At 40.1% G+C, this 27838-nt stretch overlaps 1 protein-coding gene across 16 annotated transcripts in view; it reads left to right on the top strand.

Annotated features, from left to right (window-relative positions):
* The window catches only part of AGBL1 (AGBL carboxypeptidase 1), a 1231135-nt gene that overhangs the window by 328310 nt on the left and 874987 nt on the right, over nt 1-27838 (top strand). For 3 of the 16 annotated variants that reach the window (XM_084983069.1, XM_084983074.1, XM_084983122.1), the window contains exon 2: nt 20720-20921. The exons of 12 other annotated variants lie outside the window; for them this stretch is intronic. The gene's annotated coding sequence lies outside the window, so the exon portion shown is untranslated. Of the gene's footprint in view, nt 1-2411; nt 2527-20719; nt 20922-27838 lie in introns of all 16 variants that reach the window. One more of the 16 variants, XM_084983097.1, reaches the window with a different exon arrangement.

Below are 27838 nucleotides of genomic sequence, written 5' to 3'. Positions count from 1 at the left end.
CTACTTTACAATTAAATGTCTGCTGGTTTATTCTGTCACCTATCCATACCAATGCTGGAGTCCTTCAAGAAGTTCCCTTCTTGGGAGTTCCCGTCATGGCGCAGTGGTTAACGAATCAGACTGGGAACCATGAGGTTGCGGGTTTGATCCATGTCCTTGCTCAGTGGGTTAATGATCCGGCATTGCTGTGAGCTGTGGTGTAGGCTGCAGATGTGGCTTGAATCCCGAGTTGCTGTGGCTCTGGCGTAGGCCGGCATCTACAGTTCCAATTAGACCCCAAGCCTGGGAACCTCCATATGCTGTGGGAGTAGCCCCAGAAAAGGCAAAAAGACAAAAAGAAAAAAAAGGTTCCCTTCTCAGTGAATTCACTTGGAATCTGGTGGGAGTGGCAGATTCCCATGAGTTTGTCTCTTTTGTTGAGCTCCGTGATAATCTCTAATGTGAAAAGTGTAGAAAAATTTCTGCCACTTTTCTGCTAGTTGTTCATCATTGGTTATGGGTAAGCACCTGCCTGACATATGGAATGAGGGGAATGAGGATGAGGTAATGTCATGATGTCTAAAAAATAGCTACTACCATCTCAAAATGACACAAGGAAGTTACTTTTGCTTTCTTGAAAATATATGTCTTGAAAGATGCTTAAGCCCTTCTCTGGGTGGTGCTGTGACATCCACCTGACTGCTAATCCCATGATCCAGATGAGCTCTGTAAGGTCATAGTGGGGGACTGAGACTGTAAAGATGGAATTTGAACAGTGGCATGCATCCCTGTCTCATCTAGACCTGCCTGTTAAACACAGTGCCACTAGGTTGTGCTAGAGTATAAATGTAGCACTGATGTGCATTTCCTGGTTAATCTTCACTTCATTGGCTATTTCTTTCATTCTTTCATTAAAAAAGTAAAAAAAACCAGCTCTTCTTCAAGGCTTGGGAGAACATATCAGAAACATTGTGATCACTGTTCTTTGAAATGAAGGACCTTTGAATGGCTCTATTGTGATTTTGTAAATGCCTGGGTACCACTTAGTCACTTCATCTGGTGCCCTGGGGTGAGGACCACTGCTTTCTCCTCCATTTTCTTACCAGCTCCTCACTTTCGGCCTGACTTACCAACACTGAAAGCTCAAGGATCCTCGTGGCTACCTCTACCTTCTTTTCTCTATATACTATCCTAGATTTTCTTCCTCAGTCACATGCCATCTATATGTTAGTAATGCTCCCAACTATATCTCTAATCCCCACTTTTCCACAAAACTCCAGATTACCATACCCAGGATGACCAAACATTCCAGCTTTCTGGGACATTACCAGTTTGTGCTTGTTGTCGTATTATAATTATTAGTAACATCCCATCTCTCAAAAGTTATCATTTATGTCATCCTATACATGTCTCTGCAAATTTGACATCTTCACTTGACTATCTTATAGACATCCCAATTGCTATGTCTGAAACTAAGCTCTTAAATTTCTGTCCAAGTCCCTTATTTCTTCCCAGTTAATTGAATCAACATCTATCAGTTGTTTAAGCCAGTTATCTAGTACTTTTAGTAATTATTATATTTCCACTGATCCAATCCATCAATAAACTCTGTAGGATCTTCATTTAAAATACATCCCTATCTATCTAATTCTATTCCTCCTCCTCCACCACAATTCTAGTCTATCCACAAGCATCTCTTACTTGGATAGATCTTAAAATCCATTCCCCACATGGTAATCATTTTGGCATTTAAATAAGATCATGTTGCTTTCTTGCCTAAAATCCTCTTAACAAGAAGGGAAATAAATAATTGGGAACAACAATAGAATTTAATATGCCACTAAAGCAAGCAGAGAACCTAGAATTTATTGAGCATCATCGTGCTAGGTTATTTGTATTTATTCTGTTGTTTAATTTCAGCTTCATCTCATCTCTATTTTGTGGGTATTATTTCAGTTTATTTCAGATAAAACAAAGCAAAAATAAAATAAGCAACAAAAAAGGAAAGTGAGCCCCAGAAAGACAGAAATAACTTGCTTAATGTCACACAGCTAGTAAGTGTTAAAGCAAAATTTGAATCTTATTTCTCTCCAGTGCTCAAGTCCATGAAATATCTGTTTGTTTCTCTCAGTCACTTTGTTGTCAACCAGTCATCATTCTTCATCTGGCCTCAGGAATACTTTATTGGAGGTATTTTTATATTATGTGGGCCATTTGCCTAATAATTTATCAACTGTCATCATCACAGTCTTGTTGAAGTTTTTCTGTGGGTTATTGTATTAAGATTAGTTTTTTGACTGTGGATAATAAAAACTAAAAATCACTGTTTTATTCTATTTCAAATAAAGAAATTTAGAGGTAAGGAGGCCTGAGCTATCATGGGGCTCCATTCTCACGATGTCTCTGGCTTTCTTTCTGCCCTGATACTGCAGTGCATGGTTGCCTTCCTTACAATCACCCTACGTTTCAAGATGCTGGCTGGGAAGTCCCACTAAAATTGATTCTGCTACTAAGGAAGAAGAGGAAAAACCAGCTGTCTCTGCTAGGGTGACTAACATTGCTTTCCTTATTTCTCATTATTTGGGATTTTTTTTTCAATGGGAATCTGAGTATGTAAAAAATAAAGTGTAGAATAAGGTTGATTTGGCATCAGATTGGCCTGGCTATTGGGCAAGTTGTATAATTTCTATCAGCGTGGTGCTTTACACAATCACCTCATTTAACTCTTACTAAGGCCCCCAAAGTAGATACTATATCTGTTTTATAGATGTGAAAACTAAGGCTCAGAATGTATTAGTATCTATCAAGTAATGATCTATGTACAATGATGAACAGTTCACCCTGGCATGCAAGGTATTCAAAACACTTGTTTACCTTGTTTAAATCCAGTTTTCTTTTTGATTATCAAATAGTACCCTTCATCCTTCATTTTTTCTATTTGTCAAGGTTTCTGTAGAAAAAAAAAAAAGCTTAACATGATGAGAGATGATAGGACAATGTCATAGGGCTCTATAAAAATTCATGGGTCTGAAACCCAACCCTAGGGACTTCTGATTGAGTAGGTCTGGATGGGCTTGTGATATCTGTAGTTTAAAAAGTTGATGTATATCTCCAAGGGTGAGATTCTGGCACAAGAAGAACAGCTTTCTGGAAATGCCTTGTTGGTCTTAATTTCATATCTTCTTCTTGGAGAGAAAAGTCATTGCCTATTCCAATGTTTATGCTGTCCTATTAAACAGCAATCTCTAAATTTCTTGTCACACTGACATTCTTATTGCCCTCCAGGGGAGAGTCAGTATAATCTTTCTATTCAGATTCACCCTAGGATTTCTCTTTCCAAAAATGACTCTCACCTCTGCTGGGGTGGGCTCAGTTCTCCATTTGCAGATGCTGCCCAGACTGTGTGAGAGCTGCTAACATTTGGGGTGCCAGGAACCCTAAGTTCATCTTGCCCTTTCCCCTGTGCTTCTCTCTGGGGTTATTAAAGCTGGTAGGGGAGAATGAGAAAAAAACATAAACACTCCAAATAGGAAGGTTGGATTTCAAAGAACAAAAACCATATTCAAGGCATAGCTCCTCTCTGTTTATGCTGACAAAAGGCTGTCTTTGCAAGAACTCTGCAGCATCACGTACAGTGTTGGCCCTCTGCGAATCAGCACCAATGACAACATTATAATTACGCTTCAAAAACAAAGGCAGCGAGAAACTGCATTTTAAATATCCTTTATTTGGTTGCTCTGGGGGGTGCCTGTGTAAGTTCAGTGCTGTAGAGCAGGTGCAAAGATTAAAAATATACTCAACAAAACCTAGAGCCCAGTGCCTCACTTTCTGCCATATCCATCATGAATGTGAATGCCTTCCTGGAGGCCTGGGCATGAGGGAGGCGGTGGGGCAGAAGGGGGTTCCTCTTCTCTTGGATTCTGTTCACAATACAGTAATGCAAGGATAAGGAAGACTAAAGCTTTAGGGGGGAAGGGTGGAGGGAGAAAGCAAATTTGTACCAGTAACTAATTATCCATTTCTCATGTACTCAGAGAGTTGAACAACTATGTTAGAAAGGGTTCCCTAGTGTAGTGTAATCAGAGCAATTCCATTTTAGCACCCACTCTTTGCAGGCTACTAGGGATTTCATTGCCATGATTTCTAGTTCCCACAACAAGATTGTGGGGACTACTGTATAATTCTCTGGGAGTCTTTGAGAGAGCACACAAAGGGGTGCATAGCCAGTATATGGTGGACCACCATCCAAACCCACAGGAATCTGAAGTCTTTGCTATTTGCTTTAGGTGGCTCTTTGCCTCTGGCTCCAGTAGAGCTCATTGGATTGCCAGCCACTGAAGCTCTGGTCTGGATTCCATCAAATCTCAATGAAACTATACTTTAATCAAATTCTTTAAACCCAACTCCAGTTTACATACACAAGGGAATTTAGCGCAGAGTTCCAGAGGCTTTCTAACCAGATGCTAAAGTAGTTCTGAGTCTCTGGAGTGAACTAGAACTGGTGCTTAACTCTAGACAGGACTTATGCTGTTCTTTCTTTGTTTTTGCTCTTCTGTACCCCTCAGTTCACTCTTCCTTCTTCCTATCAATGGGTTTCTCCCAGCTCTTTCTGCTGACCCTCCTCATGTACTTCCAATAGTTCCTGAGTTTAACATGACATAGTCCTGGCACCAGAGGTAGATACCAGCTTCAACAGCCCAGAAAAACGTACTGACTTGTCCAGCTGGGCCAGAGGAAGGTTAAGTTGTATAGATATGGCTGAACCCATGGTGACCAATGGCTAGGAATCCTGTAGAAAATTGGATGAGTCTAAAGCAGATCTCAGAGGACTGTGGGGTGTGTGTGTGTGTGTACATTGCATATCTGTATGTAGAAACCAGACAGGCAAAAGTTGTCTAGTATATCTGTGCAGAATACAGGTGTCTACTAGTTGTGTGTCCTGATGGGGGTGCAGTTTGCCCCACTACCACTTTTAATCCTGTCCCTGAGGATGGCTCCCCAAAGGAATGTGAGTGGAAGGATTTGTGTGGTAGTTGAAGGAAAGCCAGGCAAGAGAAGAATTTGTTCATAATCCTTTCTTAGCATCAATTCTAAATATACATTAACTCTTAATAAATCATTTTTCAGACCATTTTTACTTTCCCCCATATGTGCTTGGAGTTCTAATACAAAATACAGTGCTCCTTTGCTTTGCTTACATGATAAGTGGGCATGATTTGGCTTCAAGGCAGAGTTCCAGCATTATCTTCCTATCTTCTTGGTCATACACTCTCTTACCCCCAAAGCAGAGTTAAATGATGTTCCCATAATACTTAGTGGGGCTGTCTTCAGAGTTACCCCTAACTTGAGGGGTACCCATATGCCAGTGAGGAAAAAAATGTCCCTTCCTGGACATACTGTATTATAAAAATGCTGGAAAATTGTAGTGAGTATGTAAATCTGAGCTGATTATGATACAGTCATGCCATTTAGACCTGGAGCCATTGAGCAGAGCACAAACAGCAGGATTGGAAGCAATGGCCATGATCCACCTCCCCTGTGGAAGCAACAGCCTGAATCCATCTGCTTGCTTGATTGTCTCCACCCTTGTGCCATGAGCACAAATGATATGTCACTAATTGTGCATCCTTAGTGCCTCACTCTTGGCATATTGTGGGTTCTCAATAATGTGCTGAATCAATGCAAAATGAGTAAAGTATAAGGCATGGATGACTGCAGGGCAGGAACAGTAAGTGCTGTAGAGGTACCACTTCAGTAAAGATGTGCTTCTTACCCCAAGGATAGTAGAAGCTTTGGGGACCATGTATTTCTCACTACCTACTTCCCTCTCCCCTTCCATCCTCATTTACTTTTGGCATTTTTTTTTAATATGAGAGAACTCTAAGGTCATTTTAGAAAAATTAGAAAATTGGGTAAGAAAAGTAATTTGTAATCTCACTACTCAGGAATAACTGTCATTAATATCTGCATCCCCAGATATTTTTCTATGCAAATAGACATTGCTGTGGGATATTTTGAACACAAAAATTAATCATTCTTTTAAAAATAGAGATTAAAGAGATATGTAAATCCTAAAGAAATACTCCAAGCCTAAGGATGACCTTCTTTAAAATTAGAATTTCAAACCATGGTGTAAGCTGTATTGGGAGATACATAGTTCCCTATCTCTGGATTTTTTTCTTTTAAACATGAGAAAATTTCTCATCTAATAATAGCCAGATTAAAGCAGGTGACAGACTGGCTCTAGGCTAGACACTGACAAACAGCCACCTGTTTATCCCATTTGAGGTAGGAGACAGGTAGTCTTCAGGATAGCCATTTACAACAAGCCACCTGTTTATACTTTGAGATAGAAACAACAGCAGGACAAAGTAAATAACTGGACTGTACCTTCTGTGGACAGTTTAAACAATGGTTATGGTAGGGGTAGAGAGGGGCTAAGTCCTGCTTGGGCAGAAAATCAAGAGATCACATATTTCCCATCCTCGGGGTCAGGGAGAACCCAACTACACATGCACAGATGGGGCACCAGGCCGTAATAAGTCCTGCTAACCATCTCATAGGCCCTTGCTCTGGAATCCGTCTTGGCCAAAAGATGTGCACGCATACTGGGGAGGGCCTTGGGTTCAATCAGGTATGAGAGATAAATAAGATAATTGGCCAAAGGAAAACAACGACCTGTGGTTTTTCACCTCTCTCGTGGGCTCCTCATTCAGGGGGATGCCCACACCTGTACTCCTCCTTTGGGTGTGTGTTACTGCTTTGCTTCTGCCTAAGATAAATAGACTGCTTCTCTTTGTGCTCTCCCACGTGTTGTACTGTATTTCTAACAATAAACTTTGTACCTGTTTTCACAGTCTTTGTTTCCTTGAAGCACTCCTGCTTTCAATGGGGGCAAGAATCAGGGTGACTCTGCTTTTAGCCTCTACCTGATCTAGTGACTAGGACTCCTGGCTTTCATCCAGGTTGCCCAGGTTCGATTCCTGAGCAGGGAATTAAGATCTAGCTTCAAGCCATCACTTATTGCTGTCTCTCTAATATCATGGTTAAAGAACTCCTAAAGTCCGAAAGTCTGATCTGTTTGGAGAATTCTCATGGATTTCAAGTGGAACCCTTGTTTTAAGTGTCTGCTGCATTGAGAGCCAGGACACATAGTTTTCTGCCACCCTGTCTTGATCAGCTTAAAACTCAAAGGCAGCCTTTCACAGGCTAATCTTTGAACACATTCTTAGGCTGACCGACACTTTCCATGTTGGTGGAGGAATTTTTGTTTCATAGTGTGTCTAGGGATTCCTAATGTAGTCATTGCACAATTAGCATTAAATATGTTATAGGATAAAATGAAACAAATTTGGCTTTTTGAAAATGGGGACTTTCATACAAGGTCCAACTTGAAAGAAAGTCAGAGAACATTTCAACTCAAAAAGCAATTTACTTTGCAAAAGAAAGTAGGAAAATTACCACCCATCATACCTAATTAGTGCACGCATTTGCATTTGAATGAGAGCTCTCTCTCCAAGGAACTGCCGCCAAGTTCCTTACATGTCACCTCTCAGCCAGGAGAATCCACTGCTGATGGCAAAACAGTCATTGGAGCAACATGATATTGTCCATTTCCTGATATAGTCACGGGAGGTACTGACAGATTGAGTGTTGCAGAAAGTCCTGTCCCAAGGAAGTAATGGGCAGTGATTATGAAAAATAGGATGAAAGAGAATGCAGATACTCCCATGAAAGCTGAATGCCCTGAATGTATTTCTCCCTCAGTGTCAAGAATTTAAAGAATCTTGTAGATACTCCCCCTTCCAAGAGATGGGGCTTAATTTCACCCCTTCTGCTCCAGTGTAGAATAGACTTAGTGACTTGCTTCCAAAACACAGAGTATTAGAAAGGGAGCACTAGTAACTAGTCATTTTATCCCAGTGTTAAATCAAGTGATGATGTCATCAGTGATATCATGTGGGTATTATGCACTCAATATATAACGGTAAGGGCACTTCCCTCTGAAGACTCATAAACCTGGTCAGAGATGAGAAAAGACTGAGCAAACCCAAATTGGAGGGGCCATTCTACAGGATACCTTTTCAGTACTCCTCAAGACTGTCAAGGTCATGGGAAAAAAGGAAAGACTGAGAAACTGTCACAGACCAGAAGAGACTAGATATGACCTTGAAATGCAATGTGATACTCTCTCTAGTTGAGAACCTAGTACAGAATGAAGACATTAGTGGAAGAATCGTCAAAATCCAAGATAGTCTAGAGTTTACTTAATAATAATGCACTACTGTCAGTGTCTTAGTCTTGACAAAGGTACCATGCTATTATAAGATGTAAGCAATGGGGAAGAAAGGTGATGGGTAACTTTGCAATATTTCTGCCAATTTAAAACTATGCTAAATTAAAACGTTTTATTAAAAATTTCCAAGTTTTTTTTTTTTTCCTCTGTGCTATTTCATTAGGGGACTTGGTCCTTCATCTGATACTGAACCATCTGATGGTTTTAAGAAAATCAGTATATTCTTCACAAGGGGTGACTGCATTTCTAAACATATGGCTCAAACTGTAACTGTTTTTTTTAAATTCCAGAATCATTTTCTTTCTTGAGTGAACCATCATGCTGCTATTTTGAACTAGAAGATAATTGGATCATATTCCCCTTGAGGCATCTCCTATGGTTTCATTTTTTAAAATTATTCATTGAATTTTATTACATTTATAGTGGCACAATGATCATCACAACCAAATTTTATAGCATTTCCATCGCGAACACTCAGTGCATCCTCCCATCCCCCAACCTGGCTCATTTGGAAACCATAAGTTTTTCAATGTCTGAGAGTCAGTATCTGTTCTGCAAAGAAGTTCATTGTGTCCTTTTTTTAGATTTCCCCTGTAAGTGATAGCATTTGATGTTGGTATCTCATTGTCTGACTGACTTCACCTAGCATGATAATTTCTGGGTCCATCCATGTTCCTGCAAATGCCATTATTTCTTTCCTTTTAATGGATGAGTAATATTCCATTGTGTATATGTACCACATCTTCTTGATACACTCCTCTGTTGATGGGCATTTAGATTGTTTCCATGTCTTGGCTATTGAAAATAGTGCTGCAATGAACATCAGAGTACATGCGTCTTTGCAAGTCATGGTTTTCTCTGGATAGATGCCCAGGAGTGGGGTTGCTAGATCAAATAGTAGTTCTATTTTTAGATTATGAGGCATCTCCATACTGTTTTCCACAATGGTTGCACCAATTTACAATCCCACCAACAGTGTAATACGGTTCCTTTTTCTCCACACCCTCTCCAGCACTTATTGTTTGTAAACTTTTAGATGATGGCCATTCTGACTGGTGTAAGGTAGTACCTCATAGTGGTTTTGATTTGCATTTCTGTAATGATGAGTGATGTTGAACATCTTTTCATGTGTTTTTTCTTGGTCATCTGTATGTCTTCTTTGGAGAATTGTCTGCCTAGATCTTCTGCCCATTTTTGGATGGGGTTGTTTGTTTTTTTGGTATTGAGCTGCAGAAGGTGTTTATAAATTTTGGAGATTAATCTCTTGTCATTGCTTCATTTGCAAAGATTTTCTCCCATTCTGTGGGTTGTCTTTTCGTTTAGTTTAGGGTTTCCTTTGCTGTGCAGAAACTTTTAAGTTTAATTAAGTCCCATTTGTTTATTTTTGTTTTTATCATCATTACTTTAGGAGGTGGATCCGAGAAGATGTTGCTGTCATTTATGTTGTAGAGTGTTTGGCCTATGTTTTCCTCTAAGAGTTTTATAGTATCTAGTCATATGTTTAGGTCTTTAATCCATTTTGAGTTTATTTTTGTGTATGGTGTTAGGGAGTGTTCTAATTTCACTCTTTTCCATGTGGCTGTCCAGTTTTCCCAGCACCACTTATTGAAGGGGCTGTTCCTGCCTCCTTTGTTGTTGATCAGTTGACTGTAGATATTTGGGTTTAATTCTGGGCTTTCTACCTTGTTCCACTGATCTATATGTCTGTCTTCGTGCCAGTACCATAAGGTTTTGATGACTGTAGCTTTGTAGTACAGTCTGAAGTCAGGGAGCCTGATTCCTCCAGCTCCATTTTTCTTTCTCAGGATGGCTTTGGCTATTCTGGGTCTTTTGTGCTTCCAAACAAACTTTACAGAGTTCATGTCATGGCACAGTGGAAGTGAATCTGACTAGGAACCATGAGGTTGTAGCCTCACTCAGTGGTTAAGGATCCAGAATTGCCACGAGCTGTTGTGTAGGTCGCAGATGTGGCTTGGATCTAGCATTGTTGTGTCTGTGGCATAGGCCAGTGGCTACAGCTCTGATTAGACCCCTAGCCTGGGAACCTCCATTACCCCAGTGAGGCCCTCAAAAAACAAAACAAAAAAACAAAACAAAACACCAGCAACAACCAAAAAAACCAAACTAACTTTACAATATTTTGTTCTAGTTTCTGTGAAAAATGTCCTTGGTAACTTGAGATGGATTGCATTGAATCTGTAGATGGCCTTGAGTAGTATAGTCCTCTTGATAATATTGACTCTTCCAGTCTAAGAACATGGTATGTCTTTCCATCTGTTTGTGTCATCTTTGAATTCTTTCATCGATGTCTTATAGTTTTCAGAGTACAGGTCTTTTGTCTGTTTAGGTAGGTTTATTCCTAAGTATTTTATTCTTTTTCATGCGATAGTAAATGGGATTATTTCCCTAATTTCTCTTTCTGATCTTTTGTATTTAGTATATAGAAATGCAACTGGTTTCTATGTATCCATTTTGTATCCTGTGACTTTGCCAAGTTCATTGATGAGCTCTACCAGTTTTCTGGTAGTGTTTAGGATTCTCTAGGTATAGTATCATGTCATCTGCAAAGAGTGACAGTTTTACTTCTTCCTTTCCAATTTGGGTGGATTCCTTTTATTTATTTATTTTTTTCTACTCTGATTGCTGTGGTTAGGACTTCTAAAACTATGTTGAATAGCAGTGGCAAGAGCAGACATCCTTGTCTTGTTTCTGATCACAATGGGAAATCTTTCAGCTTTTCAACATTGAAAATGATATTCACTGTGGGTTTGTCATATATGGACTTTATTATGATGAGGTAGGTTCCCGCTATGCCCACTTTCTAAAGGGTTTTTATCAGAAATGGATATTGGATTTTGTCAAAGGCTTTTTCTGCCTCTATTGAGGGGATCGTATGGTTTTTATTCTTCAGTTGTTAATGTGGTATATCACACTGATTGACTTGCAGATATTGAAGAATCCTTGCATCCCTGGGATAAATCCTACCTGATCATGATGTACAATCCTTTTAATGTATTGTCAGATGCGATTTGCTAGTATTTTGTTCAGGATTTTTGCATCTATGTTTGTCAGTGAAATTGGCCTGTACATTATTTTTGTGTGGTATCTTTGTCTGGTTTTGGTATCTGGGTGAGGGTGGCTTTATAGAATGTATATGAGAATGTGTGGCTTCATAGAATGTGTACCTTCCTCTGCAATGCTTTGGAATAGTTTCAGAAGGAATGGTGTTAGCTCTTCTCTAAATGTTTGATAGAATTCGCCTGTGAAGCCATCTGGTCCTAGACTTTTGTTTGTTGGAAGTTTTTTAATCACAGTTTCAATTTCAGTGCTTGTGATTGGTCCATTCATCTTCTCTATTTCCATCTTGGTTTAGTCTTGGGAGATTGTACTTTTCTAAGAATTTGTCCATTTCTTCTAGGTTTTCCATTTTATTGGCATATAGTTGCATATAGTACTCTCTTATAATCCTTTGTGTTTCTGTGATGTCCATTGTAACTTCTCCTTTTTCATTTCTAATTTTATTGATTTGAGTCCTCTCTCTTTTTTTCCTGATAAATCTGGCTAAGGGTTTATCCATTTTGCTGATCCTGTCAAAGAACCAGCTTTTCATTTCATTGATCTTTTCTATGGTTTTCTTTGTTTCTATTTCATTGATTTCTGCTCTGAGCTTTATGATTTCTTCTACTAACTTGAGGTCTTGTCTGTTCTTCTCTCTTGAGCTGCTTTAGATGTAAAGTTAGCTTGTTTATTTGAGCTTTTTCTTGTTTCGTGAGGTGGGCTTGTATTGCTATGAACTTTCCTCTTAGAATGGCTTTTGCTGCATCCCATAGGTTTTGGAGTGTCATATCTTCATTGTCATTTGCTTCTAGGTATTTTTCCTTTCCTCTTTGATTTCTTTAGTGATCCATTGGTAGTTTAGTAGCGTGTTGTTTAGTCTCCACATGTTTGTGTTTCTTGCAGTATTTTTCTTGCTGTTGATTTCTAGTCGTGTAGCGTTGTGGTCGGAAAAGATGCTTGATATGATTTCAATTTTCTTAAAGTTACTGAGGTTGGATTTGTAGCCCAGGAGGTGATCAATCTTAGAGAATGTTCCATGTGCACTTGAGAAGAATGTGTATTCTGTTGCTTTTGGACGGAATGTCCTATAAATATCTCTTAAGTCCATCTGGTCTAATGCTTCATTCAGGGCCTGTGATTCCTTATTGATTTTCTGTCTGGTTGATCTGTCCATTGCTATAAGTGGGGTGTTAAAGTATCCCACTATGATTGTGCTATTGTTGATTTGTCCTTCTAAGGTTGTTAGCAGTTGCCTCATATATTGTAGTGAACCTATGTCGGGTGTGTAGATATTTACAATTGTTATATCTTCTTCTTGGATTGATCCTTTGATCATTAGGTAATGACCTTATCTGTCCCTTAAGATGTTCTTCATTTTAAGGTTTATTTTGTCTGATATGAGTATTGCTCCTCCAGCTTTCTTTTGATCTGCATTTGCCTGAAATATTTCCTTCCATCCTCTCACTTTCAATTTGTATGTGTGCCTAGAAGTGAAGTGGGTCTCTGGAAGACAGCATATATATGGGTCTTGTTTTTGATGCATTCAGCCAGTCTATGTCTTTTGGTTGGGGCGTTTAGTCCATTAACATTTCAGGTAATTATTGATATGTATGTTCTTATTGCCATTTTATTAATTGCTTTGGATTTGTTTTTGTTGCTCTTTTTTCTTTCCTTCTTCTCTTGTTCTCTCCTCTTCTGGTTTGATGACTATCTTTAGTGTTGTATTTGGGTTGATTTTTCTTATTTGTTTATCAGTTGTAGATTTTTGGTTTGCAGTTATTCTGAAGTTTTGATATAAGAGTCTGTATATATACGAGATTGTTTTAAGTTGTTTGTCTCTTAATTACATGGGCATATCCAGTGTCCTGCATTTGTACTCTTCTCTTTCCCTGTTTTCTTATTTTGGTAGCATATTGTGCATGGATGATTTCCTATCTTTACTATCTATATGCCTTTACTCATGAGACTTGTCATTTGTGGTATTTTGGCCTTTTCTTTTCTGCCCAGAGAAGTTCCTTTAGTATTTGTTGTAAAGCTGGTTTAGTGGTGCTGAATTCTCAGCTTTTGCTTATCTGTAAAGCTTTCCATTTCTTCTTCAAATCTGAGTGAGAGCCTTGCTGGGTAAAGTAATCTTGGTTGGAGCTTTTTTCCTTTCATCACGTAAAGTATATCATGCCACTCCTTTCTGGCCTGCAGTGTTTTTGCTGAAAAATCTGCCGACAACTTTATTGGGGTTCCCTTATATGTTATTTTTTTTCCCCCTAGCTGCTTTCAGTATTTTCTCTTTGTCTTTAATTTTGGTCAGTTTGGTTAATATCTGTCTTGGTGTGTTCCTTCTTGGGTTTATTTTATATGGTACTCATTGTGTTTTCTGGATTTGAGTGAGGGGCTCCTTTCCCATGTTTGGGAAGTTTTTGGCTATTATCTCTGAATATTTTTTCTGTCCCTTTCTCTTTCTCCTGGCACCCCTATAATATGGATATTGGTGTTTTAATGTTGTCCCAGAATTGTCTGAGACTCTCTTCATTTGTTTTCAATCTTTTTTATCTTTTCTGTTCCGTATCTGTGATTTCGACTAGTACGTCCTCCCCCTCGCTTATTTGTTCTGCCTCCTGTATTCTGCTGTTGGTTGCTTCTAATGAATTTTTTATTTCAGTTATTGTATTTTGCATCTCGGCTTGCTTAAGTTTTAAAGCTTATATTTCTTTGCTCAGTGTTTCCTGTAAATTATCCATCTTTGCCTCCAGTTTATTTGCAATGTTCTTCACCTTCTTCAGCATCATCAGTGTAAAGTCTTTTTCCTGGAGGCTGATAATCTCTAGATTACTTATCTGTTTTTCTTGAGTTTTTTTATTTCTTCCCTATCTGAACTATAGTCCTCTACCTTTTCATTTTTGTAGGTTTTGGTATCGTGTCCTTTTTGCAGATAGTAGAGTTGTAGCCTCTATTACTTCTGATGTCTGCCCCCCTTGTGGCTAAATTTGGTAATGGGGCTTGCTGTAGGCTTCCTCATGGGAGGAACTGGTGCCTTCCCATCGGGAGATGGGGCTGATTCCTCTCCCTCTGATGGGTATGGCTTTATTTCTGGGTAAGATTAGATGTGGCTGTGTGCTGGGGGGTCTTTAGGCAGCCTGTTTACTGATGGGTGGGGCTGTATTCCCACCCAGATTATTGTTTGACTTGGGGCTTCTCAGCACTGATGTATGGGGCCAGATTTTCCCAACATGGCCACCTCCAGAGAAACCCATGCTGATGAATATCCCCGAGAGCTTTGCCTCCCATGTCCTTCCCCCACAATGAGCCACAGTCACCCCCTGTTTTCCCAGGAGATCTTCCAAGGACTTCAGTAAGGTCTGACCTGAATTCCTATGGAGCCTCTGCTTTGCTTTGGGACCCAGTGCACATGAAAGCCTGTGTGTGCCTTTCAAGAATTGGGTCTACATTTCTCCCAGTCCCATGGAGCTCTTGCACACCAGCCCCACTGGCCTTGAATAGCAGATGCTCCAGGGGAATCTTTCTCCCAATGCCAGATCCCTAGGCATGTGGACTTGATGTGGGGGCTCAGAACTCTCACTCCTGTAGGAAAGTCTCTGTGATAAAGTTACTTTCCAGTTTGTGGGCTTCCAACGCAGCATGTATGGGATTGCTTATATTGCATAACCACCCTTTCTACCTCTTGATGTGACCTCCTCTTTGTCTTCTGGGTTAGGATATCTTTTTGAAAGTTCCCAATCCATTTGGTTGAAGGTTTTTTAGCGTTTGGTTGTAATTTTTTTGTTTTTATGATATAAGATGAGCTGCAGTCCTTCTATTCTGCCATTTTTTAAAAAATATTTTTTACGGCCACACCAGCAGCATATGGAGGTTCCGAGGCTAGGGGTCCAATCAGAGCTGTAGACACTGGCCTACACCACAGCCACAGCAACGTGGGGATCCAAGCCTCATCTGTGACCTATACCACAGCTCATGGAAATGCAGTATCCTTAACCCACTGAGCAAGGCCAGGCATCGAACCTGCATCTTCATGGATGCTAGTCAGATTCTTTTCCATTGAGCCACAATGGAAACTCCTATTCTGCCATCTTAATCCTGTCTCAAACACTAACTTTTTAATTGAATTTCTTAAGGGTAAAAGCTGAGAGTGATTGTTCAGCATCTAATGCTTGACAGTTGACCATGGAGACTGAAAAACAGAAGAAGGACATGATGCTTAACCTAATTATGTATAAACTTACAATAGTTGGTAGAAAACAGCATGACACAATTATAATTACCCTTGGTCAATGTGTGTAAAACTGGTTGTTGTTAAAATGATGGGTTTTATTTTGTGGAGAAATGAATAAAAGAAACTTTAGAACTAAATTGATGAAACATCCCTCCAATGTGCAACAATATCTTTATAGAAACTGACTGATTGAAGGCTCCCTGATTTTGCTCATCTAGCTAATTCATATCTTCATGATGAGAAAGAAAAACTGATTTTCAATCATGGCAAATCTGGTGCTTTATTCACATTATTGGTTGACATTGTTCAAGAAAATGAAAGTCAAAACTTAAGTCAGAGACAGAATCAATTCATAAGGTTTTTAGAAGATGTTTTGATGCTAAAATTGGGATAGATGTGGCTAACCAAAATAACTGGTTGCCTTGATTTAGAAAGAATTTCCGTCTTCCTCATTGTACATCTCTATTCATTTTGTTTTCATAATGAAGATTCTGGCAGTTAGTTTCCCCCTCTTCTCACATACCTTTCTCTAAACTCCTGTTTATCATTCTCATATATTAAATTCAGTATGGACTAGATAACATGTCAGTATTTATGTATCATTTTGGGCTTGTTTTGAAGATGGGTTGAGAACTGCCATACTGGTGGCATTCTTTGAAACTTCCTCATCCATAGCTTGGTGTGTTGTTTTACTTATTTTAATTTTATTTATTTATTTATTTTTGCTTTTCAGGGCCACACCTGCGGCACATGGAAGTCCCTAGGCTAGGGGTTGAATCGGAGCTATAGCTGCCAGCCTACACCACAGCTATGGCAACGTGGGATCCAAGCTCCATCTGTGACCTACATCATAGCTCACAGCAATGCCAGATCCTTAACCAGCTGAGTCAGGCCAGGGATCAAACCCACATCCTCATGGATCCTGGTCGGATTTGTTAACCACTGAGCCACGACAGGAACTCCTATATCTTAGTGTATTAAGGCATATAAAATAATTTTAATAAACAGTTGATTGAAAGGGTATATGAAAGAACAGATCAGAGGACATTTTGTCAACTTATTGCTTATGAGGCCAGTCACAACTTGGTGAATGTAATTCTTGGTGAGCTTCAATCAGTAAACTTCATTTCATCCCTCTTCACCCTACCCAGGGAATTGCCACCACATCTCTGAGTACTCATGTGCCAGCAGTGTCTCTCAGATTCATTCATGTCTCTCAGATTCTCAGATATTTATTTGATAGTTCAGCAGAAAGTTGAATTCCAGAAAGGCAAATTCAAACAGATTTGTCCCCCTTAAGTGGGAGCATTTAACTGAGAGCTTACTGAGTGTCTCCTTAGTTGTTGGAATTCAGCCCTGGTAATTAGAGGAGAGTTGCCTGATGTCCTCTTTATGGGTTATGTGATCCTACACAGCTGCAGACTCTTTTCCGGACTATTAAAATTGTGACTTAACTGGCTACTTGCCAAACATTCAGGGCTTGGTTGCTGAATCTTTTGATAGACTCTTTTCTCCCCACCATACCATTACAATCTCTGACCCTTGAAGCCTTGGTAGAGGAGCTATCACTACTACCCTTTGAAGCTCTTTTTTTTTTTTTTTCTTCTTAACTTCTCCACTTGTTTAACCTCTCAGCTCCCATCAATTTTATAACCCAGCTGACTAACATTGTTTTTCTGGAAACTTCTGGTTTCTTGGACATGAGCTGTGAAAAAATAAACCATTATTTTGTATTCCACATCATCTTTAACTCTCTCTCTCCCACCTGCTCCCTCTACTTCATGAAATAAAGATTAAGTGCTCAAAAAATCCACAGTGAAATCATCAACAACCAAGAGGAATGTCCTTCAAGTCAGCACAATGTTCCTGGTAGAGTTCTAGGGTGACATCAGTGGGTCTGTATGTCTTCAGTGTGGGATTTCACATTTCCAGAGAGGCATCCAGGATATTCCACAAATAGATGGTAGAGTCTGTGTGAATTTAACAATGCATTAAACAGAAGTTCCTATTGGTGAGGAATCAGCCTTTTCTAGGAAGGTGGTTTATAAAATAGGCTCGCCTGCCCAAGTTACCTAGTGATGATTAAATTTTGAACACCTTTATTCACCAAAGAAGAGATCAACAGGAATTGTAATAGAGATACAGATGAAAATTATGTTCTTAACTAAGTGTTTGGTCTTTGGGTGTCCTGGAAATGAAGCTATAAAGTATTTGGAAAGATAAATAGGTTGCCTAATTAATTTCCAGACTGTTGTTTTTTGTTTAGCAGTTGCATTGTGATTATAATTAATACAACAAATCTTATAACTAATTCCCAACACAGCTGCCCACATAGCACTGAGATTCCTGGGTATATTTGGTTGGAAGCATTTTGCTTTGAAGATGAGAATCAACAGCATGGAGGTCACAGTTGAGGTTCCTCCAGAGGTATTTGGTATGGGCCTTCTGGTCCAAAAGGCTTGTGGCTGGGTTTGAAATACCTCTGAAATGTGCCTCATGAGATGCTATTCAGACAGCATGAATAATTGCTTTTCACAGAACCTTAAAACTGAGTATTGACAAGTAATTTCTAAGGTGCTCACCGATATTCTGGCCTTCAAATAAGGAAAGAACTACTGGGATTCTTAATGTTCATTCCTGGGTATTTTTGCCCTTAGCTGTTGATGACTACTTTTTAAGAGGTAGCTCATCCAGAAGTTTAGAGGCTTTGTGTTTTCAACCTTGGCTCTAGGATGTATTATATACCAAATCATTCTTGCAGTTTGTGTTTTCTTCTTATGTAACAATGTGCTTGTTATTGAGCTTGAAGTTTTGGTACTTCCCCAAGGGTGTACTTGATACCAGAGTAAATTTTTCTTGAATGAGGCGGGTCTTCATACAGGAAATGAGAACTTGGAAAATTGCCTCAAATGCAGGATGGTAACTCCAGTGTCTCCTGATCTCGCCCACTTTGGCTTATAGTTTAGCGAGTCTCAGCATAATGGAGGGTGACCCCAGGTGGCAAGGAAAAGATGTCATCTGCCAGCAGGAGGCCAGCCAATGGCATGTTGGGAGATCATACCTCTTGGAAACCCTAAGTGGAAGATGAGGAAACTATACTATATAGTCAGAAACAACCTAGCCATCTATCAAACCTGCTTTCCTCTCCTTTTAACACAACATCTGGAGTCATGTGCAGTTTATCTCCTGATTCTGTAACTTGCTATTCTCACAGCTTTGGAGGAATATAAATGCCCAGGAGCAGAGAGTTAATCTCTGAGTTGCAATGGTCCATGTGGGTTTCCCCTAACCCCATCCCCACACACAAGCCAGCCTTATAGTGTTTGGGCCTTATTTTATAAATGGAGGCAGGGCATTTCTAGGTAGTTCATGCTAACTCCTCCATATGCCTTTTTCTTATCTAAGTTAAAAGAGCTCATTTCCTGGAGCTGGGGAAGCAGTCGATACTTATGCAGCAGGATGGCAGGAACTGGGGCATATAACCATTAGGTCTACTCATCTTACTATTACCAAAGCTAGTTAAGCAAACACTTTGTGGACTGAGAACTAGGACATTACTGGTTTGTCTACAGCTATCTCTCTGACATGGTGTGGCTACTCCATACCTATCCTCCAGTTATGTTAGCTCAGTGCTTTCAATAACTGAGACAGTCATGGGCACATCAAGAAGAATATTGGAAATACAGCAAAGAAGAAATCTTAGTCTTTACCTTCTGGAATGTTCCTGGAGGTGCTCTTTCAATATAACAGAATCAATCACTCCATTCAAAAAATAGATGGGATATTCTCAAGCTAGACCAAAACCACATCCTTATTTTCATTCTTGGTTGTTGGTTCACTCTCAAGCAGTTGAGTAGTTGGCAGAATTAAAAACAGAGTGAAATCTGCTAAATTAAAATACTTTGCTATTTGAAAGTTTGCGTGTGGGCAAGTATGTGTGTGTATGAATCTGATTGATCATATGTCTGGTCCAAAAAATCTAGTGCTGGATTTGAATGAAAGAAGAAAGTAGACAGTGGTCTGGGAGAAGTAATGTGTGGGATGACCAAAAAGATCCAGATGGAAGAAATACCTCTCACACTTGGCTTTTCACTGATCCCTGAAACAGGAAAGCTTTATTCCTTTGGTTTATGTCATTATTAAATACACTAGGAGGAATATGATGTTATATAAAAATTAGTCATTAATGCATAGTACAGTGGTTCTTGACCAGTGCCAGCTCTGAACTTGGCAGTGTTGTAGACATTTCTGGTTGTCACAGCTGGGCAGTAGGGTGGGCTACACACTGGCATCCATTGGCTAGAAACCAGAGATATTGCTAAACTCCTCCAAAGCACAAGAGAGCATCTCCCCACCCACCTCAATAAATAATTATCTAGCCCCAAACATCAGCACTACTAAGGTGCCCGATCAATGCCAGATCATTCTGAGAAGACTGTTGGCAGAGCAGAAGGTTTTGTGAGAGAGTGGGTAATGTGGACAGAAAGGTATTCATAGAAAACAGTGAAGCTGGATGATGAATGCTGAGATATCTTTAGGCCTCAGAGTTACTGGTCAACATCTGTCAATTGAAAGTAAAGAATTCCTCCTTCCTGGAAAAAATGCAAAATGTAGAGCTGTTCTTTTCTATTATTTCATTTTATATTTATTTATTTGCTTTTTAGGGCCTCACTTGTGACATAAGGAAGTTCCTAGGCTAGGGGTCAAATTGGAGCCCCAGCTACAGTAACGTGGGATCTGAGCTGTGGCTGAGCTACACCATGGCTCACAGCAACTCTGGATCCTTAACCCACTGAGCAAGGCCAGAGATTGAACCTACATCCTCAGGGACACTAGTCAGATTTGTTTCCACTGCACCACAATGGGGACTCCCTAATTTTTTTTATTATAGTTGATTTACATTGTTCTGTCATAGTGCTATCTCCAGTAAACAAAGGTAAGGAGAGTTTGGGTTGTGGGGGCAAGTGCAGGGTTCATTGACCTGAAGTTAACACTGGCCTCTTTTACATGCCTCTCTGGTTTATTCTGGATCCTGGGGGATGTCTTTATAAGAGCATCATACCCTATCCTAGATCTCCAAGGGTCCATCTGTCTTCTGAGATTCTTGGGTGTATTTCCAGGCAATGAACAGATACCATCTCTCTCTCATCCCTCATTTTCAGAGTCTGAACCACCTTTAAGCAGTCGCTCTTGGCCCTCAATACCAAAATTAGACAACTGACCTCTTAGCACGAGGGTCTTCTCTTCACCTCAGTCTGACATCACTGAATGCCACAGGGTCATAAACTTGGAAGGAACCTGAGAAATCATCTCTTCTTATTCACTTAGTTGAAGCATGAGGAAAACAAGTAAAGGCCACAGAAGGTAACTGCTTTATCTAAAGTCAATGGAAAAATTGCATTAGAACTAGGTTTACCGCCTCCAAGTCTGATCTTTTGTCTGTTCTCTACCATGTCATTTGTAAGAAATCTATAAAAGAAGCTTGGAAAAATCTCTGTAATATTTTGCAGTGTAAATGGTTGGTTCAGATCCTTGTTTGTTTATTTGTTTTTTAACTGCCATGCATTCCAAATTCAGTTTTTTAGAAATGAAATTTTCAGTGCTTTTTATTGATCTGCTTTTGAGATTGGTTTGCATTTCAGTTACTATTGTCATGTAGCAAATTATCCCAGTCTCAGTGGCTTAAACATTTATTTTGCTCACAGTTTGGAAAGGACTCAGCAGAGTAGCTCTTGCTTGGGGTCTCTTGTGTGTTTAATTGGAAGTTGACCAGGGCCGCAATTATCTGAAGGTTCAACTCATCTGGGCATATAAGATTTCTTGCTCTTATGATTCAAAGCAGATGCTGAGTGATCCCAGCTGAGCTGAGAACTTAATCGAGGCTGTTTACTATCTACCAGTCACCATGTGGGTCCTTCCACATTGTCTGGGATTTCTTAGGGTGGGCAGTAAATTCACACGGTAGGTCAAGGCTCCAGATGCGAAGATCCCAGTGGCCTAGATATGAATTATGGCCTGGCCTTGGAAGTTAAGCAATTTCACTTCCACTGCAGTCTATTTGGTAATGAGGGTCACCTGGCCAAGATTCAAGACTATGGGCCACAGATTCCACCTCTTGGTGATACATAAGATAAAGCATCTGCAGACATGTTTTAAAATTGTCGATTTCGGAGTTCCTGTTGTGGCTCAGTGGTTAACGAATCCGACTAGGAACCATGAGGTTGCGGGTTTGATCCCTGGCCTTGCTCAGTGGGTTAAGGATCCGGCGTTGCCGTGAACTGTGGTGTAGTTCGCAGATGCGGCTCGGATCCCACATTGCTGTGGCTCTGGCGTAGGTTGGTGGCTACAGCTCTGATTCGACCCCTAGCCTGGGAACCTCCATATGCCACGGGAGCGGCCCTAGAAAAGGCAAAAAAAAGACGAAAATTAAAAAAAAAAATTTAAAACTGTCCATTTCTTTTCTAGAATCAGAGAGTTTTCACCAAATAAATATTAATATAGTTACTTGAGAGTGTCCAAAATTTCTTTTTCAAACTTGCTAGCATTCAAAACTCAACCCAGAAAATATGAAGAAAAGCTACTCTTGCTCTTAAGTAAATTATTCCTTTTCTTTTGGCGTCAGCCTCCTCATCAGTACAGTCAGAATAAAGATCAAAATTGCATGATGGTTTTCAGGGTTAAGCAGTAAGTGATATCTGAAGCCAAATGGGCACTCCATGGTAACAGTATAGTATTATGGGCTTTGTGGAATGCCCATTCATAATTTTATGCCTAATTTTTAACTCTCAGGCTGTACAGAATATCTCTGAGAAGCAGCTTTTCAGAGTGGGTGGGGAAGGCCATTACTTACCAGTTTAGAGAATACCCAAGTGCTGCAGCAAGGCCATGAGATGGCAGGGCCTCTGAAATAGAAGACAGTAAAGTCCAATGTTTTTTGCTTCATGATTGTGCTTTAGACCAGCTGTTTATGACTTGGGTGGATCACCTGGAAAGGAGCATCTTCTCAGTGTTTCTGGAAAATGCTCGGTTCAGTGGCCTTGCCAAGGCAGGATTAAGCCTCCCTACATGGGTGCTTCCAATTTTTCTTGTGTGTTTTGGAGGTTGATGGATTCAGAGAGCATCAAGGTGATGAAAGGCAGCTGCTGATTAAACAGGAAGGCAGCAACTCACTTCCTCGACATTGGTACTGAGCCTTGGGTGGCAGGCACCTGGACGTGTTATTTACTTGTCGTGTTTGGAATCCATTCAGAAAAGCTGAACACTGTTTGGCACTTCTTTTCAGTAATCCTTAATTCTAACCTGAAAGTTTTGTGCTGTAATTTGTCAACTGTGCTTTGGAGAGACTTCATGGCCTTCCTAGAAATAGAGACAGAGTGCGCTTTCCAATGAGTGTCATCGAAAAGAAATCAGAGAGTATTTTAAGGATGTGATGATGTTGATTGCTGTCATTATTATTATGACTCGGAGTCTTCAGTATTTACCCAGTGACACAAGTGTGCTAGACATTGACAAAGCACACAGGATTCCAAATTGTTTCCACCCAGAAGACATAACCTCATCATTTTCCTATGCTTTGTTTATGGTTCCCTCCTCCTTCAGAGTATTCTGTTAAATTGGGAACGTTGTGATACAGGTGAAAGTTGATTCAGGAAGATGCATTTCTAAGGCTTTTCAGATCTGTTTTTTGATCATTCCCCTTGTGTTAGGCATGGTTATGGCCATATTTATTTAGCACAATATTTATTATAACAGAGTCAGAGACCTAATTGTTTTATCTGCATTATTGTATTTCCAACCTAATTGTACCCAGGAGCTAGGTACAATAATTAGTCCAATATTATGGGGAAGAAATTAAATCGTACAGAGGCTATGGTAACCAACATATGTCTGAGTTAAAAGTACATCCCTTACACATCCTCTCCCTTTCTCTATCCCAGCCTCACTGGCTTTCTTTATATCTGTCATCTTTGCCATGTTTCTACCAGCCATAGGATTCTGTATGCTACTATTCTCTTTTGCCCGTTTTTTCCTGGGCATTCTTCTCTCTGGTATTCTCCTACTTGAAGCTTGCTTATTCTTTACCTCTCAGCTTAAGTGTTACTTCTTTTTTATTTTTGTCTTTTTCAGTTGCACCCACAGACTATGGAAATTCCTGGGCCAGGAATTGTATCTGATCCAGCTATGACCTAAGCCACAGCTGCAGTAACTCCATATCCTTAACCCAGTGCACCAGGCCAGGGATTGAACCAGGCTGCCACAGAGACAAGCCAGGTCATTAACTCCCTGCACCACAGCAGGAATTCCAAGTGTTACTTCTTAAAGGAATCCTTCTCTGACTCATGTCAAATAGCCTTATTTTATGGTCACATGATGTAATAAACTGGGCACTTATCTTCCATTGCATTATTATTCTCCTTTGGGTGACTATGTAGATAATATCTGCATCTCCAATGAGTCATGAGGACAGGGACTGTGTATATTTATGCTGCTTGTGGTGCTCCTGGCACGTAACCCAGTGCCTGGTACATAGTAAGTGCTCAACAATAATTTGCCAAATGAATAAAAAATGGATCACATTCTAACTTTACCCCATGCTAGGCCATGAATACCCTTTTACTCAGGAAGAAGAACATTGGCATTCTTAGCAATTAATTTTGTAAGACCCAATATGTGCCTGGGACATTTATTAAAATCTGGGGTCAAGGACTCTGAGGAAAGATCCTGGTGGGATTGTTCTTTCTCGAGGTTCATCTAAGGTGGAAAGCATTGCATACTTTTTCCTTTATTTATAATGCTTATTTTGTTTTGTAGTGTTATAAAACCACATCACCCAACTTCAGTATTATGGCAGACTTCTCATTTATATGCCTCACTAGTTCCACCCCAACCTCCATCATATTGAAACAAATCTTATTTCATTTCTTTCACAGATATTTTCAGTCTATACTCTTTCAAAACTCCTCTCTCTTTTGAACCCACTTTAACCCTAACGAGAACTGTTTCCTTCCACCTAAACTAAATTTCTGATGACGCAGCTTCTGCCAGTTTCCTCTTGTGCGAAGACAGAGAGCTGCTGGTCACTGTTTTGATTGTTATAACCCGTTTTAGTAATTGAAGTTTGTGATTAGTACTCCCTTTTGTCATTCATTGCCGACTCCAAATTTAATAATGTCTTTTCTTTAGCCAATGGACCCTTTCTAGTGAGTGTTCAAACTGCATGACTGGAAGAACAAATTTATTTTTGGCAATATGATTTTCTTGGGCTATGAGCTGTGTCCTGCGCTCTTGGCTCATGACTTTGGAAGAGATTCTGTCTTAGTCTTTAGAGACCAAGAATTAAAATTTCATGTGCTTGTCCTTTCCATCCGTGGGAATAGAGTAGCAGAGTATAGCGCTCCATTTTTGTGATTTCAGGGCTGTTACACAAAGTGGGTCAGGGATGGACTTTTTCTCCCTGTTGAGTAAAATTGGTCCTACACTTGAGAAAACCGAGAGTGGCAAAGGATGCTGCTTTTTCCTCCACTTTGAGTCTGGGTTGATACTCATGTTTTCTATTCATTAACACAGTGCTTGACACATGATAGGCATCCTAAAAATGCCTGATCAGTTGCTGGATTGGTAGAAAAATTGAGCTGTGTACCTCAGAAACTTCTGTAACAATGGTCTCACTGGAATATACTTTGAGGTAAATCCTGTCATCAAAGAGGATATGGTAGCAAGTCTCCAGCAGATTGTGTATTAAATTTCCTTCCACCCCATCCCATCCTATCCCATCCTAGTCCACAGTTTAACAAATGCCTACTCTGTGCAGGATCCTGTGCTAGTGTCTGGAAGTACCAAGGGGAACAAGACAGAACACTTGCTCTAGAAGAGCTCACAGTCTAAAAGGAATATGGAAGATTAAAAATGGCTGCAAATTCTTTTCTATTTATCTAATTGAGAGATAGAGACAATATCTCTCCACTTGAATCTGGGCTGTCACTAGGAAACTGACTGACAGAAAAAAATGCAGCAGAGGTGATGGTTGGTCTTTTGAAGTCAAGTCAAAATAACCCTCGCAACTTCATCCTTGGAATGCTAGGTCTGCCATGTATGAAGTTCAAGTACCTTATGACTGTCATGCTAAAAAGGCTGCTTGAAGGGATTCAGGTCAACAGTCCATGGTGATCCTAGCCCTTCACCCTATCAAGGTGACACCATCCCTGTTGAATTGTCAGATATCATAGACTCTCCAAGTCAGCCATCCCATTTGTCAGCTGAGTGCCACCCAATGACCTTAGTTGATACCATGGAAAGTAGAATATCCTAGCTAAGCACTGCCCAAATTCCCTATGCACAAGATCAAGAGACATAATAAAAAGACTGTTGTTTTAACCCCTTAGATATTGAGATTGTTACTCTGCAATAGACAGAACAGAGAGGTAAGAAAATAACCAGGGTTTAGTTAGAATTCTAATAAAGGTATGTACAAAGTGGGTTATGGGAAAACAGATAATTAGAGCAAATGATTCTGTTTTGGAGAGCCTAGACCACTGTGTCACACCACTTTTGGAGGGCACTGATGATGCTGTGGTCCTTGTGAATGGCACCCCCTCGAGTTGTGTGGCACCAATATGTGCAGACATGGGGCAATTTGGAGAAGGCAGGTTGGCTGGGAAGGCTTTAAAAAAGGGAACTTGAGCTTGGAATTGAAATATGAGAAGGTTACATGGGCTAAGAAAGGGGGAGGAGAAATAATACTCCAGCAGTTGAAGCAATGTGAGCAGAACTTTGAAGGCACAGGAACCCATAATGGGCTTAAGGCATGGTGACTGGTGCAGTGTAGTAGTCAGTGTGCTTGGGACTGGAGTGGGAGGAGTGGCTGCAGAAAAGCCTCCAAAGGTGGCTGAGTGATGTGAAGGGTCATATTTACATACCTTCATGTGGAGTCAGGAGGAGGAAGGTCAAAGGCAACATGTTTCAAAGCAAAGGAACAATGAATTCAAAACAGTGTTTGAGAAAATAGTAGTTCAAAACCCCCTAGACTGGGAAAGACACTGTTTGTTCTTCCAGCTGCCTGGCTCTCCCTGAAAGCTCTGCAGATCTACTTTTTATAGGAAAAGTCTTAAACAACAGGGGATTACTCATGATTCATTTAAAAAGATCATTAAAGGAAAATCAAGGCACGTGGCATCCTGCCTTCTTTAATTGCTCATTTATTATTACTGTGGGTGAGATAACGGCTTTTTGTTATTCTTCTAAATAGTGTAAAATATTTATCGGTAAATATAGCAGTGCATAAATTAATGCCAGTCGAGATTTTGTGGTGCATTTTCCTCCCTCTACTGACACCAATAATTCCTACCTAAAGAAAAACAATGTTGTGCTGATGCATTCTGTCTCAGGGCAGTGTGAGAACGTTATGAACTCAACATCTGTATGGCAATACTGTCTCTTACTGTCGATGGAATGGCAGGATTCTCTTGGTGAGCTGGCCCTATAGTTTGTGAAATCACTTTTCTTTCTTGTTAATTAAGACTCATGCTTGGGAAGAGGGGAAGCAGAGGTGTAAAATTTTCTTTCTTTTTTTGGTTAAGTTTTATTGAAGTATAGTTGATTTACAATGTTGTGATAATTTCTTCTGTACACCAAAGTGATTCAGTTATCCATTCCCTTTCAGATTCTTTTCCCACATAGATTATCATAGACTATTGGATAGAGCTCTCTGTGCTGCACAGCAGGTCCCTGTTGGCCAATCATTCCATAGACCTCAGTGTGCATATGCCAATCCTAAACCCCCTGTCAATCCCTCCCATCCCCCAAAACTTGTCCCCTTTAGTAACCATAACTTTTTCAGTCTGTGAGTCTGTTTCTGTTTTCCAAATAACTTATTTGTATCCCCCCCTTTTTTTTAGATTCCACGCATAGGTGATATCATATGATGTTTGTCTTTCACTGTCTGACTAACCTCACTTAATATGATAATGTCTAGGTCCATCCATTTCATTAGTGTCTGGAATGACAGGATCTCTTGATGGGCTTGGTCTAGAGTTTGTGAAATCACTTTCTCTCCTGTTTATTAAGACTTATGCTTGAGGAGTTCCCATTGTGGTTCAGTGGAAAATGAATCTAACTTGTACCCATGAGGATGCGGGTTCTATCCCTGGCCTCACTCAGCGGGTTGGAGATCCTGTGTTGCCATGAGCTATGGTGTAGGTCGCAGACACACCTGGGATCCCGCATTGCTGTAGCTCTGGTGTAGGCCGACAGCTGTAGCTCTGATTTGACCCCTAGCCTGGGAA

This window comes from Sus scrofa, chromosome 1 (assembly GCF_054392235.1).
Source record: "Sus scrofa isolate SSC_HxYL_T2T_F1_AM1 chromosome 1, Sscrofa_HxYL_maternal_Yorkshire_Landrace_v2.0, whole genome shotgun sequence".
In the NCBI taxonomy this organism is placed as follows: domain Eukaryota; kingdom Metazoa; phylum Chordata; class Mammalia; order Artiodactyla; family Suidae; genus Sus; species Sus scrofa.
Note: the sequence above shows the minus strand (reverse complement) of the source record. Positions and strands in the feature narration are given on the sequence as shown.